Below are 22,398 nucleotides of genomic sequence, written 5' to 3' on the forward strand. Positions count from 1 at the left end.
AAAAATATAATGCTGCATATATAAGATGAGACTTTAAAAAATATTTGTGAAAGTTGAAAGCTGGTTTTAAAGGTGTTAAACCCTCTTCCTGTCAGACCAGCACCGGGGTAGCTAGGGCGCAGGGTCAGCTGACACTTGCCAGCTACCCACAACACCCGCCACAGGATTTTGAGACTTCTGGTGAGTGGAACACAGCTTCTGCTCCAGTCCAATCATGCGGGACCTGAGAAGGCTTTGGTTGGGGAGGCAGAAATCTGGCCTGAGTAGGGCAACAAGCCTCTTCCGGTCTGAACAGCACCTGGGTAGCTAGAGTGCAGGGTCTGCTGACACTTGCCAGCTACCCACAACACCCGCCACAGGATTTTGAGACTTCTGGTGAGTGGAACACAGAGTCTGCTCCAATCTTTAAATGGTGACAACAATAAAAACTAATCCCAGAGATTACCAGATGGCGAAAGGTAAACATAAGAATCTTACTAACAGAAACCAAGACCACTCACCATCATCAGAACCCAGCACTCCAACTTCGCCCAGTCCAGGGCACCCCAACACACCGGAAAAGCTAGACCCGGTTCTAAAAGCATATCTCATGATGATGGTAGAGGACATCAAGAAGGACTTTAATAACACACTTAAAGAAATACAGGAGACCACTGCTAAACAGGTAGAAGACATTAAAGAGGAAGCACAAAAATCTCTTAAAGAATTGCAGGAGAACACTGGTAAACAGGTAGAAGACATTAAAGAGGAAGCACAAAAATCCCTTAAAGAATTGCAGGAGAACACTGCTAAACAGGTAGAAGACATTAAAGAGGAAGCACAAAAATCCATTAAAGAATTGCAGGAAAACCAGACCAAACAGGTGATGGAATTGAATAAAACCAACCAAGACCTAAAAAGGGAAGTAGAAACAATGAAGAAAACCCAAATTGAGGCAACACTGGAGATAGAAACACTAGGAAAGAAATCTGGAACCAGAGATAGGAGCATCAGCAACAGAATACAAGAGATGGAAGAGAGAATCTCAGGTGCAGAAGACTCCATAGAGAACATCGGCACTACAATCAAAGAAAATACAAAATCCAAAAAGATCCTAACTCAAAATATCCAGGAAATCCAGGACAAAATGAGAAGACCAAACCTACGGATAATAGGAGTAGATGAGAATGAAGATTTTCAACTCAAAGGACCAGCAAATATCTTCAACAAAATTATAGAAGAAAACTTCCCAAACCCAAAGAAAGAGATGCCCATGAACATACAAGAAGCTTACAGAACTCCAAATAGACTGGACCAGAAAAGAAATTCCTTCCAACACATAATAATCAGAACAACAAATGCACTAAATAAAGATAGAATACTAAAAGCAGTAAGGGAAAAAGGTCAAGTAACATATACAGGCAAGCCTATAAGAATTACACCATATTTTTCACCAGAGACTATGAAAGCTAGAAGGGCCTGGACAGATGTTATACAGAAACTAAGAGAACACAATTTCCAGCCCAGGCTACTATACCAAGCCAAACTCTCAATTACCATAGATGGAGAAACCAAAGTATTCCACGATAAAACCAAATTCACACATTATCTTTCCATGAATCCAGCACTTCAAAGGATAATAACAGAAAAAAAACAATACAAGGACTGAAACCACGTCATAGAAAAAGCAAGAAGGTAATCCCTCAACAAACCTAAAAGAAGACAGCCACAAAAACAGAACACCAACTCTAACAACAAAAATAAAAAGAAGCAACAATTACTTCTCCCTAATATCTCTTAATATCAATGGACTCAACTCCCCAATAAAAAGACATAGACTAACAAGTTGGTTACAGAAACAGGACCCAACATTTTGCTGCTTACAGGAAACTCATCTCAGAGAAAAAGATAGACACTACCTCAGAATGAAAGGCTGGAAAACAATTTTCCAAGCAAATGGTAGGAAGAAACAAGCTGGAGTAGCCATTATAATATCTGATAATATTGATTTCCAACCAAAAGACATCAAAAAAGACAAGGAAGGGCACTTCATTCTCATCAAAGGTAAAATCCTACAAGAGGAACTATCAATTCTGAATATCTATGTGCCAAATACAAGGGCAGCCTCATTCATTAAAGATACTTTAGTCAAGCTCAAAGCACACATTGCACCTCACACAATTATAGTGGGAGACTTCAACACACCACTTTCACAAATGGACAGATCATGGAAACAGAAACTAAACAGGGACACAGTGAAACTAACAGAGGTTATGAAACAAATGGATCTGACAGATATCTACAGAACATTTTATCCTAAAACGAAAGGATATACCTTCTTCTCAGCATCTCACGGTACCTTCTCCAAAATTGACCACATAATTGGTCACAAAACAAGCCTCAATATATACAAAAATATTGAAATTGTCCCATACACCCTATCAGATCACCATGGACTAAGACTGATCTTCAATAACAAAATAAATCATAGAAAGCCAACACACACGTGGAAACTAAACAACACTCTTCTCAATGATACCTTGGTCAAGGAAGGAATAAAGAAAGAAATTAAGGACTTTCTGGAGTTTAATGAAAATGAAGCCACAACATACCCACACTTATGGGACACATTGAAAGCATTTCTAAGAGGAAAACTCATAGCTCTGAGTGCCTCCAAAAAGAAACTAGAGAGAGCACACATTAGCAGATTGACAACACACCTAAAAGCTCTAGAACAAAAGGAAGCAAATTCACCCAAGAGGAGTAGACGGCAAGAAATAATCAAACTCAGGGGTGAAATCAACCAAGTGGAAACAAGAAGAACAATTAAAAGAATCAACCAATCGAGGAGCTGGTTCTTTGAGAAAATCAACAAGATAGATAAACCCTTAGCCAGACTCACTAGAGGGCATAGGGAAAGTACTCTAATTAACAAAATCAGAAATGAAAAGGGAGACATAACAACAGACCCTGAAGAAATCCAAAACACCATCAGATCATTCTACAAAAGGCTATACTCAATGAAACTGGAGATCCTGGATGAAATGGACAAGTTTCAAGACAAATACCAGGTACCAAAGTTAAATCAAGATCGGGTTAATGATCTAAACAGTCCCATATCCCCTAAAGAAATAGAAGCAGTCATTAATAGTCTCCCAACCAAGAAAAGCCCAGGACCAGATGGGTTTAGTGCAGAGTTCTATCAAACCTTCAAAGAAGAACTAATCCCAGTTCTTCACAAACTATTCCACAAAATAGAATCAGAAGGTACTCTACCCAACTCATTCTATGAAGCCACAATTACTCTGATACCTAAACCACATAAAGACCCAACAAAAATAGAGAACTTCAGACCAATTTCCCTTATGAATATTTATGCAAAAATCCTCAATAAAGTTCTCGCTAACTGATTTCAAGAACACATCAAAACAATCATCCATCCTGACCAAATAGGATTCATCCCAGGTATGCAAGGATGGTTCAATATACGAAAATCCATCTATGTAATCCATTATATAAACAAACTCAAAGACAAAAACCACATGATCATCTCCTTAGATGCTGAAAAAGCATTTGACAAAATCCAACAACCATTCATGATAAAAGTCTTAGAAAGATCAGGAATTCAAGGCCCATACCTAACCATGATAAAAGCAATATACAGCAAACCAGTAGCCAACATCAAAGTAAATGGTGAGAAGCTGGAAGCAATCCCACTAAAATCAGGGACTAGACAAGGCTGCCCTCTCTCTCCCTACCTATTCAACATTGTACTTGAAGTCCTAGCCAGAGCAATTAGACAACAAAAGGAGATCAAGGGGATACAAATCGGAAAAGAAGAAGTCAAAATATCACTTTTTGCAGATGATATGATAGTATACATAAGTGACCCTAAAACTTCCACCAGAGAACTCCTAAGCCTGATAAATAGCTTCGGTGAAGTAGCTGGATATAAAATTAACTCAAGCAAGTCAATGGCCTTTCTGTATACAAAGGATAAACAAGCAGAGAAGGAAATTAGGGAAACAGCACCCTTCTCAATAGTCACAAACAATATAAAATACCTTGGCATGACTCTAACTAAGGAAGTGAAAGATCTGTATGACAAGAACTTCAAGTCCCTGAAGAAAGAAATTAAAGAAGATCTCAGAAGATGGAAAAACCTGCCATGCTCATGGATTGGCAGGATCAACATTGTAAAAATGGCTATCTTGCCAAAAGCAATCTACAGATTCAATGCAATCCCCATCAAAATTCCACCTCAATTCTTCAACGAATTGGAAAGGGCAATCTGCAAATTCATCTGGAACAACAAAAAACCTAGGATAGCAAAAACTCTTCTCAAGGATAAAAGAACCTCTGGAGGAATCACCATGCCTGATCTAAAGATGTACTACAGAGCAATTGTGATAAAAACTGCATGGTACTGGTATAACGACAGACAAGTAGACCAATGGAGCAGAATTGAAGACCCTGAGATCAACCCACATACCTATGGTCACTTGATCTTTGACAAGGGAGCAAAAACCATCAAGTGGAAAAAAGACAGTATTTTCAACAAATGGTGCTGGCAGAACTGGCGGTTATCATGTAGAAGAATGCGAATTGATCCATTCCTATCTCCTTGTACCAAGGTCAAATCTAAGTGGATTAAGGAACTCCACATAAAACCAGAGACACTGAAACTTATAGAGGAGAAAGTAGGGAAAAGCCTCGAAGATATGGGTACAGGGGAAAAATTCCTGAATAGAACAGCAAAGGCTTGTGCTGTAAGATCGAGAATCGATAAATGGGACCTCATAAAGTTGCAAAGCTTCTGCAAGGCAAAAGACACCGTCAATAAGACAAAAAGACCACCAACAGATTGGGAAAGTATCTTTACCTATCCTAAATCAGATAGGGGACTAATATCCAATATATATAAGGAACTCAAGAAGGTAGACTCCAGAAAATCAAATAACCCCGTTAAAAAATGGGGCTCAGAACTGAACAAAGAATTCTCACCTGAGGAATACCGAATGGCAGAGAAGCACCTGAAAAAATGTTCAACATCCTTAATCATCAGGGAAATGCAAATCAAAACAACCCTGAGATTCCACCTCACACCAGTCAGAATGGCTAAGATCAAAAATTCAGGTGACAGCAGATGCTGGCGAGGATGTGGAGAATGAGGAACACTCCTTCATTGTTGGTGGGATTGCAAGCTGGTACAACCACTCTGGAAATCAGTTTGGCGGTTCCTCAGAAAATTGGACATAATACTACCAGAGGATCCAGCAATACCTCTCCTGGGCATATATCCAGAAGATGTTCCAACCGGTAAGAAGGACACATGCTCCACTATGTTCATAGCAGCCTTATTTATTAAAGCCCGAAGCTGGAAAGAACCCAGATGCCCCTCAACAGAGGAATGGATACAGAAAATGTGGTACATTTACACAATGGAGTACTACTCAGCTATTAAAAGGAATGAATTTATGAAATTCCTAGGCAAATGGATGGATCTGGAGGGCATCATTCTGAGTGAGGTAACATATTCAGAAAGGAAGTCACACAATATGTACTCACTGATAAGTGGATATTAGCCCAAAAACTCAGGATACCCAAGATATAAGATACAATTTGTTAAACGCATGAAACTCAAGAAGAACGAAGACCAAAGTGTGGACACTGTGCCCCTTCTTGGAATTGGGAACAAAACACCCATTGAAAGAGTTACAGAGATAAAGTTTGGAGCTGTGAAGAAAGGATGGACCATCTAAAGACTGCCATATCCAGGAATCCATCCCATAATCAGCTTCCAAACGCTGACACCATTGCATACACTAGCAAGATTTTGCTGAAAGGACACAGATATAGCTGTCTCTTGTGAGACAATGCCGGGGCCTAGCAAACACAGAAGTGGATACTCACAGTCTGCTATTGGATGGATCACAGGGCCCCCAACGGAGGAGCTAGAGAAAGTACCCCAGGAGCTAAAGGGAACTGCAACCCCATAGGTGGATCATTATTATGAACTAACCAGTATCCCAGAGCTCTTGTCTCTAGCTGCATTTGTATCAAAAGATGGCCTAGTAGGCCATCACTGGAAAGAGAGGCCCATTGGACTTGCCAACTTTATATGCCCCAGTACAGGGGAATGCCAGGGCCAAGGGGTGGGGGTGGGTCGGTGGGGTACTGGGGGGGGGGAGTGTATTGGGGACTTTTTGGATAGCATTTGAAATGTAATTGAGGAAATTACCTAATAATAAAAAAAAGAAAGAAAGAAAGAAAAAAGGTGTTAAACTTGCTTGCATAAACATTTTGTCTATGCACAATTAAAACTCTGAAACTCTGGCTACTCACACACAGATACACCATATTATGTTAAGATTCATTACCAAAATATTTCATAACCTGCAAAAGCTGTAGTGTGTGTGTGTGTGTGTGTGTGTGTGAATTTTTTGTGTGTGCATGTGGATGTGCACCAAAGTGAAATGATAGACCTAATAATGCAAAGTTAATTCAGGCTGTGGAAATGAATGATGCTGAAAGTCAGGTGCTCACATGCTAATTTCTTCCATAGGAAACATTTTGTTTTGTTCTGTTTCTTTTCTTTTTGAAGTACATATCTATCTTATCACTTCACCTCTCTGTTCTGTTGTCATTGCAACAGAAGAATATCCTAAGTATTTTATACCAAATCATAGTTATGTTTTTTAAACTCACTGTCAGGTTTAATATGCTTAGTTTACTATGCTTGAATTTTCTAAATTTTATTTGCTTTAAATAGCAGCTTTTACATCCTTTACATCTCTACTATATCAGCCATGCATCAGGATAAACAACATGACATAAAAGAGCAGAAGGCACAGTTAAGATAGGATCATTATGCAAATAGGTTATGGCATGCTTTATATGAAAACAGCTTCCCTAAAGAGACCTAATGGGATGACTGACCTATAAAGCATTTAATTTGTTGTTAGCATTTCATTTAATTGTCTTGTAGCTCCTCTAGGAATAAAACTTTTAATTGTAAAAACTTCTAAATGACACAATGCTTAATTCCTTTTCCTGTAACTAACAGGTTCTCTCACTGTAGAATACAAAATTTTATATTATCATTTCATAGATGTTCCTTTGCATGGCTTTTAAATTCTGAGATAATGAAGAGATCTAGAGTAGTTATGTAGATCACTTTTTAACTTCTAGAGTTTGTTTTAGGAAATGTCTTATTGATATGCACATGATTCTCCTTTTCTATGACAACAAAAAGAATAGAGAAGAGGATATCAAGAGAATATTATTTTTTATTTAAAATCATTGTGGTTCTTTTACTGTATAGTGGAACAATACTGTTGTAAAGATTATATTTTAACATGTGATGTTGCACTAGGGAATAAGACTGATAAGGCTTTTTCTGAATGTTAATGAAAGTTATTTCCACAAATATTTTGTCTGCCCATCTCTAAAACTATTTGAGTTGTTCTGAAAATATTTTCACAATTTATACAGAACCTCAAAAATTTTTGCAACTTGAGTTGTATGGATATCTGTTAAAGTGCTAATGTTTATGTCACACAAGTGAGTAATATCTAAAATTTGGCATGGGTAGAAATTCATATTGATATCTTATCTATGGCTGAAGACTAATAGTCACTTATTTTCAGCATTTTGACCAGTTATCAGTACTTACTGGAAAAAAAAAACATTCTGAACAATGTTGGGAGCAACAAAAATCTATGAGTATAAATATCAATATTTACAGGGCACTTTAACAGCATGGCCAATTAGCACATGAACCATAAGTAGGCTCTAAGGCCTCTGATTTCCCTAGTCTTGAGCTCTTGACCAGACTTACAGTACCAAGAATGTAATCACTCCTGTAGTGCAAACCTCATAACACATCAGAAACTGCCTTTGGATAAGATCAAATATTGCATATGCTCTTAAACAGGAAGTGGTTTGTTACCCCCATATTTATCATTCTATAATTACACTTGGATATATCTTCCCTGTCATTTGGACATTGTAACATACAGAGTCCAGTGCTTGGTAAGGCTATTGATATATTTCACCCCCAGTAATCTACATCACAACTTCTCACACTATGTATGCTAGCCAGCAAAGGGAAAGTCTGGTTAGCCTTGCATGATAAATGAATATTTTCTAGGAATGATAGAAAAAGGAAATGGGGACCCTGGTACAGTAATACAAAATACCAGGATTCAAGTAATAACTTTATATGTCACAGGAGTGGCTGGACTCAGGGTAGGAAGCCCAGATGCAGGCTAAATGCTCTTTTCAAGTGTTATTTTTTGAATAAGAAATTTCCCCTGAAAATTCATACATTTAGGGCTTGCTTGTCATCAGACTGGCTTTGAGAAGAGGCTAGAATATGACTTAATTAATTTATTAATGTGTTCAAAATAAAATGTAATCATTAAGAAGAGGTTAAAGAAACTGGGGCATTTCTTTAAATTTTCTACTCAGTGTCTCTTTTATATTATTTAAGAAAAAACTAGAAATGTATGGATCTTTCTTTCTTTCTTTCTTTCTTTCTTTCTTTCTTTCTTTCTTTCTTTCTTTCTTTCTTTTCTTTTCTTTTTTTTTTTTGCTTCCCCTCCCTACCCCCACAGCAGTTCTTGATGAGACAGTCTTGAATGGTCCACACTGTTGGTAGTGAAAATGAATGCATAGATCTTATTAAGGTTGAACCAGAGATTAAAGACCTTTTGCAGGAAGGCATGTCTGGGAAGGGAAACTTATTGCCTAAACCCTTCTGCTGGGCCATCTAGATACCACATTAGCCAGGAGAACTCTGTGCTACATGACTAGTAGTCACAAGCCTCATGTGGGTTGTCATAGTCATGTGCGTTAGGACAGGAACAGGTCAAGGTCAGAAGCAGATGAAACAACTCTCATTCTCAGGAGAATTACTGGGGTTTTTTTTTTTTTTTTTAATCTGCTCAACCTTCCCAGTTTTTTTCTGGTGAAACTGTTCAACTCGCCCCACACACTGGGGCTTCTTATGTCTCTGCACCCCATTTTACCAATTTGAAATATGGATAATGGATGTGTGCTATGCTTCCAAGATTAGTGTAAATGCTTGAGTTTGTTCTCTTTTGTCTATGTTTGTGTGTCACCCACTTTTTTCTTATTAGATATTTTTCTTTATTTACATTTCAAATGTTATCCACTTTCCTGGTTTACCATCCAAAACCCACCTATCCCCTCGCCCCTCACCCTTCTCACCAACCTGACCCTGGCATTCCCCTACATGGGACATCAAGCCATCACAGGATCAAGGGTTATCTTCCCATTGATGTCCAAAAAGGCAATCTTCTGCTACATATGCTGCTGGAGCCATGGGTCCGTCCATGTGTATTCTTTGGTTGGTGGTTTAGACCAGGGAGATCAGGGGTTCATATTGTTGTTCCTCTTATGCAATTGCAAAGCCCTAAAGCTCCTTGGGTCTTTTCTCTAGCTCTTCCATTGGGGACCTTGTGTTCAGTCCATTGGATGTCTGAGAGTATCCACCTATGTATTTGTCATGCACTGGCAGAGCCTCTCAGGACACAACTATATCAGGCTCCTATCAGCAAGCACTTATTGGCATCCACAATAGTGTCTGGGTTTGGTGACAGTATACGGGATGGATCCCCACATGGGACAGTCTCTGGATGGCCTTTTCTTCAGTCTCTGCTCCACATTTTGTCTCTGTATCTCTTCCCATGTGTACTTTGTTCCCCCTTCTAAGGAGGACTGAAGCACCCATACTTTGATCTTCCTTCTTCTTGAGCTTCAAGTGATTTGTGAATTGTATCTTGGGTATTCTGAGCATCTAGGCTAATGCCATCTTATGACTGAGTGTATACCATGTGTATTCTTGGGTTTTTGTTTTTGTTTTTTGTGTTTTGTTATTTGTTTTTGGTTTTTGTTTGTTTGTTTGTTTGTTTTGGTTTTTCGAGACAGGGTTTCTCTGTGTAGCCATTGCCCTGGCTGTCCTGGAACTCACTCTGTAGACCAGGCTGGCCTCGAACTCAGAAATCTGCCTGCCTATGCCACCCAAGTGCTGGGATTAAAGGCATGTGCCACCATGCCTGGCTCTACCATGTGTATTCTTTTGTGATTGGTTTATGTCACTTAGGATATTTTCTAGTACCACCCATTTCGTAAAAATTTCATGAAGTCATTGTTTTTATTAGCTGAGTAGTACTCCATTGTGTAACTGAAGCACATTTTCTGTATCTATTTTTTTTTAGGTGCTTCTCAGCAATTCAGTATTCCTCAGTTGAGAATTTTTTTTTTTTTTTTTTTTTTTTTAGCTCTGTACTCCATTTTTAATAGGGTTATTTGTTTCTCTGGCATTTACCATCTTGAGTTCTTTGTATATATTGGATATTAACCCTCTATCAGATATAGGGTTGGTAAAATCTTTTCCCAATCTCTTGATTGCCATTTTGTACTACTGACAGTGTCCTTTGCCTACAGAAGGTTTGAAATTTTATGAAGTCTCATTTGTTAATTCTTGATATTAGAACCTAAGCTATTGGTGTTCTGTTCGAGAAAACCCTGTGCCATATGTCTAAGGCTCTTCCCTACTTTCTCTATTAGTTTCAGTGTATCTGTATTTATGTGGAGATCCTTGATCCACGTGGACTTGAGCTTTGTGCAAGTTGATAATAATGGGTAAATTTGCATTCTTCTACATGCTAGCCTCAAGTTGAACCGGCATCATTGGTTGAAAATGTTGCCATTTTTTTACACTGGGTGGTTTTAGCTACTTTGTCAAAGAATAAGTGACCATAGGTGGGTTCATTTCTAGGTCTTCAGTTCTATCCCATTGATCTATACCACTGTCATGCAGTTTTTTATCACAATTGCTCTGTAGTACAGCTTGAGGTCAGGAATATTGATTCTACCAGAAATACTTTTATTGTTGAGAATATTTTTCCCAGGTATTTTGTTATTTGAGATTAATTTGCAAATTGCTCTTTCTAAGTCTATGAAGAATTGAGTTAGAATTTTGATGGGGATTCCATTGACTCTGTAGTTTACTTTCTATAAGATGGCCATTTTTACTATAGTAATCCTGCCAATCCATGAGCATGGGAGATCTTTCCTTTTTCTGAGATCTTCTTTGATTTCTTTCTTCAGAGACTTGAAGTTCTTGTCATACAGATCTTTCAATTACTTACTTACACTCATATCAAGGTAATTTATATTATTTATGACTATTGTGAAGGATGTTGTTTCACTTATTTCTTTCTCAGTCTATTTCCACTGATTTGTTTGAGTTAATTTTATATCCATCCACTTTGCTGAAGATGTTTATCAGATTTAGGAGTTCTCTGGTGAAATTTTGGGGTCACTTAAGTATACTCTCACATCATCTGCAAATATAGTATTTTGACTTCTTCCTTTTCATTTTGCATACATTTGACCCCCCTTTGTTGCATAATTGCTCTGGCTAGAACTTCAAGTACTATATTTAATAGATATGGGGAGAGTAGCCAGCCTTATCTAGTCCATGATTTTAGTGGCATTGCTTCAGGTTTCTCTCCATTTATTTTGATATTGGCTACTTGTTTGCTGTATATTGCTTTTATTATGCTTAGGTATGGGCCTTGAATTCCTGATCTTTCCAAGACTTTTATCATGAATGGGTGTTGGATTTTGTCAAATGCTTTCTCAGCATCTAACGAGATGATCATGTGATTTTTGTCTTTGAGATTGTTTATATAGTGGATTATGTTGATGGATTTCTGTATATTAAACCATCCCCGCATCCCTGCTAGGAAGCCTACTTGATCATAATGGATGATCATTTTGATGTGTTCTTGGATTCAGTTTGAGAGAATTTTATTGAGTAATATGCATCAATATTTATAAGGGAAATTGGTGCAGTCATTAATAGTCTCCCAACCAAAAAATGCCCAGGACCAGAAGAGTTTTTGCGGAGTTCTACCATACCTTAAAAGAATTCCTAACACCAATACTCTAAAAAGTATCCCACAAAATAGAACAGATATCACAGTACCCAATTCGTTCTATGGAGCCATCACACACAAAGACGTAACAAAAAAGAGAACTTCAGAGCAATTTCCCTTTTGAATATTAATGCACATTATGATTTTAATTAAAGTATAACTATAATTTTCTCTCCCTTTCATCACTCCATTTTTTTCATACACCATCCTTCTACTTCTTAGCTTGTGTGCCTTCTCATTTTTTAAATTTGATTCCTTTAAAATTATTATTATTATTATTATTATTATTATTATTATTATTATTATTATTATTATTATTATTATTTTAGGCTCCCCCACTCTGTTAGGGGCAGTCTTTTTTTTTAGTTTTTTTTTAATATTTTTTTTTATTACGTATTTTCCTCAATTACATTTCCAATGCTATCCCAAAAGTCCCCCATACCCTCCCCCCCAACTTCCCTACCCACCCATTCCCATTTTTTTTGGCCCTGGCATTCCCCTGTACTGGGGCATATAAAGTTTGCATGTCCAATGGGCCTCTCTTTCCAGTGATATGTGCAAAGATACTTGACTAGAACATGCTATAGCAACTTAGTGTTGTTTATGAGTATTAGGTTACTTTGAGGTTACTTTGTAGAGTTTGCTCTCTCTTTCCACTCAAACTTGGTTTATCAAGCTATGCAGCAAATATCTTTAAATCCTGAGCCAACTCATTGATTGTGATACTTTTTTTTTAAAATAGAAACATGTACATTAAAAGAATTATTTATCCTTGCCTTGTCCCTGATTTTAGTGGGATTGCTTCAAGTATGTCTCCATTTAATTAGATATTGGTTGTTGGTTTGCAGTAAATTGCTTTTATTATGTTTAAGTATATGCCTTTAATTACTGATCTTTCCAATATTTTTAATATGAAGGGGTGTTGTATTTGGTCAAATACTTTTTCTGCATCTAAGGAGATTAACATGTAATGTTTTAAAATTTGTTTATATAGTGGATTATGTAAATGGATTTTCGTGTATTAAATCAACCTTGCATCCCTGGGATGAAGCCTACTTGATCATGGTGAATGATGTTTTTAATGTGTTTTTGGATTCGGTTTGCAAGATTTATATTCAATATTTTTACATTTATATTCATGAACGAGATTGGTCTGAAGTTATCTTTTTGGTTGGGTTCTTGAATGTTTTAGGAATCAGAGTAATTGTGGCTTCATAGAACGAATTAAGTAGTGGCCCTTATGTTTCAATTTTATGGAACTGTTTGAGGAAAATTGGTATCAGGTATTCTTTGAAGGTTTGGTATAATTCTGCACTAAATCCTGTTGTGGTAAATCTCTCCAACCTAATTATGCCCCGTCAATGAAAACACAACACAGTTAATATGAATACATGCTGGTTGCCTAGATTGGGCAGATCTACTGCTAGACTAGTTACACTACCATCTTCCACAGCTTATGAGACCCCTTAGAACTTGAGGTTTCTCCAGGCCATGTGCTTCGACTCTGCTTTTCTTCGTCTTCCTCCTCCTCTCAGTTTTCTCCCTCTTCCATCTTCTCCTTCTCACCTTCTGCTCCAACCTCCCTTTCATCTGCCCAATCATCAGCTCTCCTTTATTTTACAAATTAAGGTGGGAATCAGGTTTACAGGAAATCACCTGAGTGCTGACTCAATCCTTGTTTGCAGCCAATCACAGGAGAATGGAATTATCAAATATAATTAGCGCCAGGGCAATCCACAACAAAATCGGTCTGGCAATGGGCTTTTTTGGTTGGGAGGTTCTTAATGACTTCTATTTCCTGTGCAACATGAGTCTGCTTAGACAGTTCACCTGCTTGTGATTTAAGTTAGGTATGTGGTTTCTCTCTAGCAAACCAGCCATTTCCTCCAGATTTTCCAGTTTTGTTGAGTATAGGCTTTTATAATAGGATCTGCTGATTTTTCGAATTTCCTCCATTTCTGTTGTTATGGCTCCCTTTTCATTTCTGATTTTGTTAATTTGCATACTGTCTCTGGACCCTTTAGTTCATATGGCTAGGGATTTATTTTATTTTATTTTATTTTATTGATTCTCTCAAAGAACCAGCTTCTGGTTTTGTTGATTCGTTGTATTGGTTTTTATTTTGTTTGTTTGTTTGTTTTCATTTGTTGCTTTCTGCCCTGAATTTGACTATTTTCTGCTTTCTATTCATCTTGGGTGAATTTTCTTCTTTTTGTTCTAGAGCTATCAGGTGTGCTATTAAGTTGTTAGTGTAAGATCACTCCAGTTTCTTTATCAGGACAGTTATTGCTATGAACATCCCTCTGAGCACTGTTTTCTTGTGTCCCATAAGTTTGGGTATTATGTGTCAACATTTCATTAAATTCCAGGGAGGCTTTAATTTCTTTCTTTATGTCTTCCCTGACCAAGTTGTTATTGAGTAGAGAATTGTTCAATAATATGTTTGTATGTTACTTGGCATACCTGTATATGGGCTTTCTGTAGTTTTTGATGTTACTGAAGACCAGCCTTAGGCCATTGTGATCTGATAGGATGCATGGTATTATTTCAATCTTCTTTTATCAGTTGAGGGTTGTTTTGTGACCAATCATATGGTCAATTTTGGAGAAGGTACCATAAGGTGCTGAGAAGAAGATATATTATTTTCTTTTAGGGTGAAATGTTCTGTAGATATCTGTTAAATCCATTTGGTCCATAACTTCTGTTAGTATCACTATAAATCTGTTTAGTTTCTGTTTCAGTGACCTCTCCACTTGTGAGAGAGGGATGCTGAAGTCTACCACTTTATTGTATTGGGTTCAATGTGTGTTTTGAGCTTTAGTTAAGTTTTATGAATGTGGGTGCCCTTGCATTTGGGACATAGACGTTCAGAATAGAGACTTACTCTTGGTGGATTTTCTCCTTGATGAATATGAAGTCTCCTCCTTCACCATGCTTGATAACTTTTGGATGAAAGTCTATTTTATTGGATATTACTATCACAACTCCTGCTTGTTTCCTGGGACCATTTGCTTGGAAGACTTTTTTTCCATCCTTTTACTCTGAGATAGTGTGTGTATTTCTTGTTGAAGTGTGTTTCTTGCATGCAGCAAAATAGTGAATCATTTTTGCATATCCAGTCTGTTAGCATTGTCGCTACCGTCTCCTACCAGCAGAAAAGAAGCAAAGAAACCGATGTCCTTCTCAAGGCAATTTATTCAGGAACTTTACAATGTGCAGGAAAAAAAGAATGACCCGACCTCTCTTGGCCATCCCCCTTTATCCCCTCTCGTCCACTCCCAATCACCCCAGTCCATGTAGGCACATTTCATTGGCTCAGGACTACATTCATCACATCATCCGATCTTAGGTCGTGGTGCATCTGTGCAATGCAGCTCAAGGTACGTGGCTATCTTAGGGATATGAGGAAGTCAGGTGCCAGTCATAAGACTTGGCAGCCGTCCCAGGCACCATCTTGGGGCCACGACCACACCTACTCCTCACATCTCCCACTTATTCTTTAAATTGACAGAGAGAATGCCTGTCTTAGGTTGCCCCCTGCAACAATGCTCCTTACCCGTCATCAGGAGACAGACAGCAGTGGTCTGAGCCCTGTCTTAGGTTGGTAACATGTCCAGGGAGTCTTACCTGTCATTGACTACTTCTCTAGCATGCCAAGCCACACTTGAGGAGATTGTCACCTCTCCACAACTGCAAAGGCTTGTATCAACAGAGCTTGAGCCCTACGATGGCGATGTTGCATGTAGCAGATGCACCAAAAGGCTAGGACACTGATGAGCACACAGCACAGTGCCAGTCCACCAATACCGGCCCATTCCTTTAGGTGTGACATAGGGGTGGCAATCAATTTGCAAATCCTTCAGCCATGGATACATCCACCTGAGTGGAATTGATATGGACTATCCCAAAATCTCTTTTGGGTTTAAACAATGTAATCACCGAAGGGGCCTGCATGGGCCATCATAACAATCTAGGCATTCTGGTCACAATAGCTAAAGAAAACATAGAAGCATTCCAATCAACACATACTATAAAAACAACTATCCTCCTTACATTCTACAACATCATCAAAATAACTACCATTATAAACTAAAAATACAAAAGGAGGCCAAACACATACAGGAGTGGCTTTAAAGAATACATTCTTCCCATAAGCAAATTGAATAACAGAAGACTCAAATAATGCAGATCCATTCCAATAAAAGCTAGCATTTCCCCACACCCCCCATCAACATACTCAAAGGAGAAAGATCTGTACAACTCCCAATTTATCCTACATGACAGCCAAACATTAAAGGGATTGCTTGCCCCTCTCTGGGCTGGATTTTGATACATCCAATTAAACCCTAAAAACGTTTGATTATGACCCAGAAACTTAGTATACCCGAGATATAAGAGACAATTTGTAAAACACATGAAACTGAAGAAGAACAAAGACCAAAGTGTGGACACTTTGCCCCGTCTTAGAAATGGAAACAATCACCCATGGAAGGAGTTACAGAGACAAAGTTTGGAGATGAGACAAAAGAATGGACCATCTAGAGACTGCCATATCCAGGGATCCATCCCATAATTAGTCTCCAAACGATGACACCATTGCATACACTAGCAAGCATTTGCTGAAAGGACCCTGATATAGCTGTCTCTTGTGAGACTAGGCCGGGGCCTAGCAAACACAGAAGTGGATGCTCACAGTCAGCTATTGGAAGGATCACAGTCCCCCCAATGGAGGAGCTAGAGAAAGTATTCAAGGAGCTAAAGAGACCTGCAACCCTGTAGGTGCAACAACATTATGAACTAACCAGTACGTCGGAGCTCTTGACTCTAGCTGCATATGTATCAAAAGATGGCCTAGTAGGCCATCACTGGAAAGAGGCCCATTGGACAAGCAAACTTTATATGCCCCAGTACAGGGGAATGCCAGGACCAAAAAGTGGGAATGGGTGGGTAGGGGAGTGGGGGGGAGGGTATGGGGGACTTTTGGGATAGCATTGGAAATGTAATTGAGGAAAATATGTAGAAAAAAAAAAGACTGGTACTAATATAAGGGGAAAAGGTAAAATATTTTTTCACGGCCCACGCAGCTTTTCTGGACTGGCAGCTGGTCCATGGGGGCAGTGAATCTCGAATACCCCTTCAAAAGATCTTCAGTCATCACTGCAGGCAGCATCATCACCCCCAGGAGAAGCTTCATCAGGGCAACTCAATCCATCTTAAACTACCCTTGTCAATCACTCTGGAACCCACAGCGGCTGGCGATGATCCTGTGGAAACACACAAACAGACCCTCTCGCCCAGACCAACTTTAATGCATTGACCATGTTGTAATGTAGTTTTTTTTCCTTTCAAGCATATCATGTTCTTCCCATAGAAATGTTGTTGTAATGGATACCATGGGCAATTATCTGTGAACAATAATGAGAAAAACACCACAGACATATGTAGGTTTGTGGTGTCAGTTATGTAGCTATTAACACTCTTTAATAAAAGGAAGTAGGGAAGACTCATGAGACTGACGCCTGAAACTCCAACTATTACTTGTTCTTACCCACCCAGGAACAAATGATCTTAGCGGATGTTGCAGTATATATAAAGAAAAAGGTTCACTCAACATTAGATTCCACGATGCAGCTTCCATGCAGTCAGATTTCATGATGATGTATGACAGTGATACAGTTGTTTGTGTCTACACTTCTGCAAGTAATACCTCCACCAGTCTCTTTGTAAGTAAGTCTTAAAAACTCAGTAGTTCACCAGATTGATTGTCAGTTGAATTTACTTTAATTTCTTCTGTTATTTTTGCCCTATGTGGAGTAAAAAAGCTGTTTTTAACTAACCAGGAAAAATCAGTGCAACAAATTGGCACCCAATGTGGGTCAGAAAGGAAGCAAGGATGAAGTTTGGAGAAGATATTTTGTGGCCATTTGATGAATATATCAAATCATGACATTGAGGCTGAACTGCAAAATGCTCATGTATCATTGGGGGCAATATTAAAACAGTATCTTTCCCCATGTATTATGATGTTGTGTGCATTCTTGTCATGTCTGTAGTTGTATAGGACTTGTTATAGGTAGTACAGCATGTAACTAAAGTTGAAAAATCAGGAGGTGGTGTATCAGTGTGGAAAGCATCAAGATAACCAACTTTTTCCATATGAAGAAGAGTGAGGTATCTGCTTGATGACTGTGCTCCACCATGTAAGTAAGGGGAAACTGAAAATAGGTGAGAATTAGACAGTGAACCAAAATTCTGAAACTTACTCAAATGGGAAGATATTGACAGCAATTCACCACAGCAGTTGCATGGCTGCTATTATGCGTAATACGATATGCAGCTGAGTCATGCATGCCTGACCAGCAGAAAGTTATTTGTGTATTACAGGAACTGCAAAAGAAAAGGAAATTGCAACTAGAATTCTCCACCTTTTCATCTAATTTGGCAGGTACATAGCATTAAAGAGAGAGGATTAGATGGAGGGATTCACATGTCAATTCTTAAGGGAAATATGAGTTAAATCTGTGCCAAGGAGACGACATTGAGATCTCCAAACTTGGCATATTTTTGAAGAGTCAGAGATAAGAGAAAAGAAAAAGAAGGAGTAGGAGGAACCCTTCAAGTGTGACCCTTAATGAAGGAAAAATATTTTAATAATTTTATATATTTTATTTGTGTTTTGTCAGAAGGAATGTCTGTGTATCACGCATGTGTTTGTTTGGGTCTGTAGAACCTAGAAGAGAACATTGAATGCCCTCAAACTGGAGTTGTAAATGGTTATGAACTACTATGTGGGTGATAGAAATAAAAGTCAGGTCCTCTAGAAGAGTACCAAAATGTTCTGAACTATTGAGACATCTCTTCAGCTCCAGGAAACATCTTTTTGATTAAGGAGCATGTAGCATGCATTCATAATGGCTTAGTAAAGAAAACAATTGATACAAGTGATGGATGGAATACTGTTGTGCTGTGTTTTGTTTTTTCTTGCTAATATTTCACATTATCATCCCCTTACCTGCTGATAGCTGGGATCAACATATGCTACTGGGAATGGATGATATTATGACTTCTGCCTAATATCTATAAACAGTTTTCATTACATGGGCAGTGTACTAGTAATCTCTGAATGCCTCATAAACTTAGAAAATCACCTAAAATTTGTAAACAAACAAACAAACAAAAAACAAAAACAGAATTTAGTAGAACGTATCCTCTGGGGTAAAAGGCACTCCTAGAAACCACTTTTGTATACATCTCATCATGAAAAGCTAGACACAGCAAGCTGAAATGGTGAAAATGTTATATTTTTATCCCTAAGTGCTAAAAGATATTGTACAAAAATACTTATGGTTGTATATGAAAGAATTTTTTCTTTTGATAAGACATATTTTTAAAGCAAAGGCTATAAAGATCATCATGGTTAGTTAAAAATACATAGTATACAAACAACAATCTTTGAGACAATGCTGTCTTTGCTAAAAACAATTAAATTTTGCAAGTTATTTTTTGTTTTGGGTTTGCTTGTTTTTGTTTTTGATGGTTGTGGTGTTTTCTTTGTTTCATTTTTTGTTTGTTTGTTTGTTTTGCTATTATGTCTGAAACCTGTAAATAACAATAGCAGTACTGAAATCTAGTTGGGACAATTAAGCTTTCCCCATGATCTTTAATATATTGAATTTGTTCTATGAGTCTTTAAAAATGTATAAAATGTATTATAAATACTTTCACCACCCATCATTTTAATTTCCCCATAAAAATCCCTTTTACCAAATCTACAAAACCCCTTTCCCATTAGAAAGACAGTCCTCTATGTATAATATTCCTGGTTTCTCTTAAGATCTGTGACCTCAAGGACTTTCATTATATTCTCCCATCTCTCTCTCTCTCTCTTTCATTTTTCCCTCTGGTGTGTATGTGTGTGTGTGTGTGTGTGTGTGTGTGTGTGTCCCACTGAGTTTAAGCAAGGTCCTTTTTATGATCATGTGTTGGGAATTATCCATTAGAGCTTAATAGTCTTACTAGTATGGGTATATAGCTAGAGACTCCCCCTATTTTAGTTATTTCAGTAGCCCTTAGTTCTGTGTGGAGGAGTAGGGTAACACTGAGTTCCTCCCCTACCCATAACTTGTTGGGAACATAGCATGAAGGTCCTTGAGACCACAGATCTCCAGAGAAATCAGGAATGTCAAGCACACAAGAGTGTTTTTCCAGTGGCAAAGATGAAAATCGTGTTTTACCATCCAAAAAGCTGACAATTGGTAGTGATTCTATTTTGCCTGGTAATTCGTGTTATCTGTTAGCCCAGGCCATATCAAGCTCCTATAACAAGGATTTGAGGTAGCTGGTAATATCAATGACTCTTAGAGCCAAATGCTCACCGAACTTCTCACAACCAGAATCAGAGGTGGCTAATATCCCAAATGACATTTGTGCTGTGTGTATGAATGAGACCATGTCAGAAACTTAAGCTAGTAGTACAGGTAACCTATTTCTAGAACATATCTTTATGAAACGAATGACATTACCCTGAGTTGAGTTTCAACATAATTAAGTCTTCTTTTCCACCAGGATTGTATTATACTGGGAATTTTTTTTCCCAAATTGTAAAGGTTAAAACACACTGGGAATAAGTTGCATGCTATTAGACACCCGGAAGTCTAATCCATGTTAACAGAGTCAACCTACACTAGATTTTTATTTTTATCTCTCTGTGGAGTTTGTTTGCATGTATGATAGCATCAGGAAACCCTTAATAACTGATTATTGACAGGGCCAGTCTAGTGCAGGTTTGGAGCATTCACCTTATCAGCTATGAACTCATGATTTCTATGAATATACCATGCACAGAAGATGATATTTTGAATCCCTTCTTCCTAATTTTTGCATTTTTTTGTTCTTTTTACTTACTCTTCCATGCTATTCTAAAAACCATATTATGGATAATGTACACATAAAAGAATAAAGCTAGCACCTTATCTCTCTGGGTGTATAAAATAACAACTCCAAATGCATCATGAATCTCAGCATAATACCTGATGCTCTGAAGCTGCTAGAAGAAAAAATTAGGGCAAATACTTCAACATACAGGCATGGACAAGACTTTCTGAATAGATTTCTGATAGAGCAGAGGTTATGATCAACAATTAATAAATGGGATATTATCAAACTAAAAACCACTTCTCTACAGTAAAGAAAATGGTTAGGCCAAGAAACAATGGTGAGAGAACATCTGATTACTCAAAATGGTAAATAATAAAAAAAGAAACCCTTAAAATCAGAGTCAGGTAAAAAATTAGCAAAGGAACCCCACAGTAAAACCTCAGAAGAAACAATACAAATGGCTATTACAACTGTAAAATAACAACAAAAAATGTTTTTAACAACTTTAAATGTCAGAGAACTGCAGATAAAACCAACTTTCAGATTTCATCTCTTTCATATATGAGTGGCCACCACCAAGAATACAAATGACAGTTAATTTTGGTATACCATTTGGGGAAAACTGGAATTTTTACATATTATTGGTAGGATTGTAAATTAGGCCAGGCAATTTGGAAAACGGTTGAGAGATTACATAAACATCTAGAAATAGAATACTATATGACCCTGTTAACCACTAGGGCTTCTATCCAAAAGAATCTCTTTTCTACCACAGATATACTTGCAAATCCATGTTCACCAATGCTCTATTGAAAATAGCTTGTATATAGAGTCTGTCTAGCAACTGAAAATGTGGTATATACACACAACATAATTTTATTCATCTGTAAAAAAAGAATGAAGCCATAAAATATATAAACAGATAATCATCCGGGGGTGGTGGCGCATGTCTTTAATCCCAGCACTTGGGAGGCAGAGGCAGGCGGATTTCTGAGTACGAGGCCAGCCTGGTCTACAGAGTGAGTTCCAGGACAGCCAGGGCTATACAGAAAAACCTTGTCTCAAAAAACCAAACCAAACCAAACCAAACCAAACAAAAACAACAACAACAAAAAACTGAAAACAAACAAACAAAAAAACCCAACAAGTAAATAGATAATCTTTAAAACAGTTATACTGAGTGAAATCACTCAGGCCCAGAAAAATAAATGTTCTTTCTCATAGATGATTCTAATTATTTAACTATGTAAGTTTAATTTTGTGGAGTACTTGTGGAAGACAAAGAACTAGAAAGAGAATTGATGTGGTACCTCAAGTAAAAGGGGATAGTAGAGTGTTGCTAAAATGGAAGTTAAGAGGGGAAATATTGATGTTTGGATGGCTTAAGCAGGGAAGTAAATAGGAAAAAAAAATTATAAATGAGTGTGCAAATGGGAGAGGGAGGTTAGAGCATAACAAAGTGTATATTTAAAAAAAATGAACTAACCAGTACCTTCAGAGCTCCCAGGGACTAAACCACCAACCAAAGAAAACACATGGTGGGACTCATGGCTCTAGCTGCATATCTAGC

This window comes from Mus caroli, unplaced genomic scaffold (genome assembly GCF_978045245.1).
Source record: "Mus caroli unplaced genomic scaffold, Mus_caroli_1 scaffold_5, whole genome shotgun sequence".
Classification (NCBI taxonomy): Eukaryota; Metazoa; Chordata; class Mammalia; order Rodentia; family Muridae; genus Mus; species Mus caroli.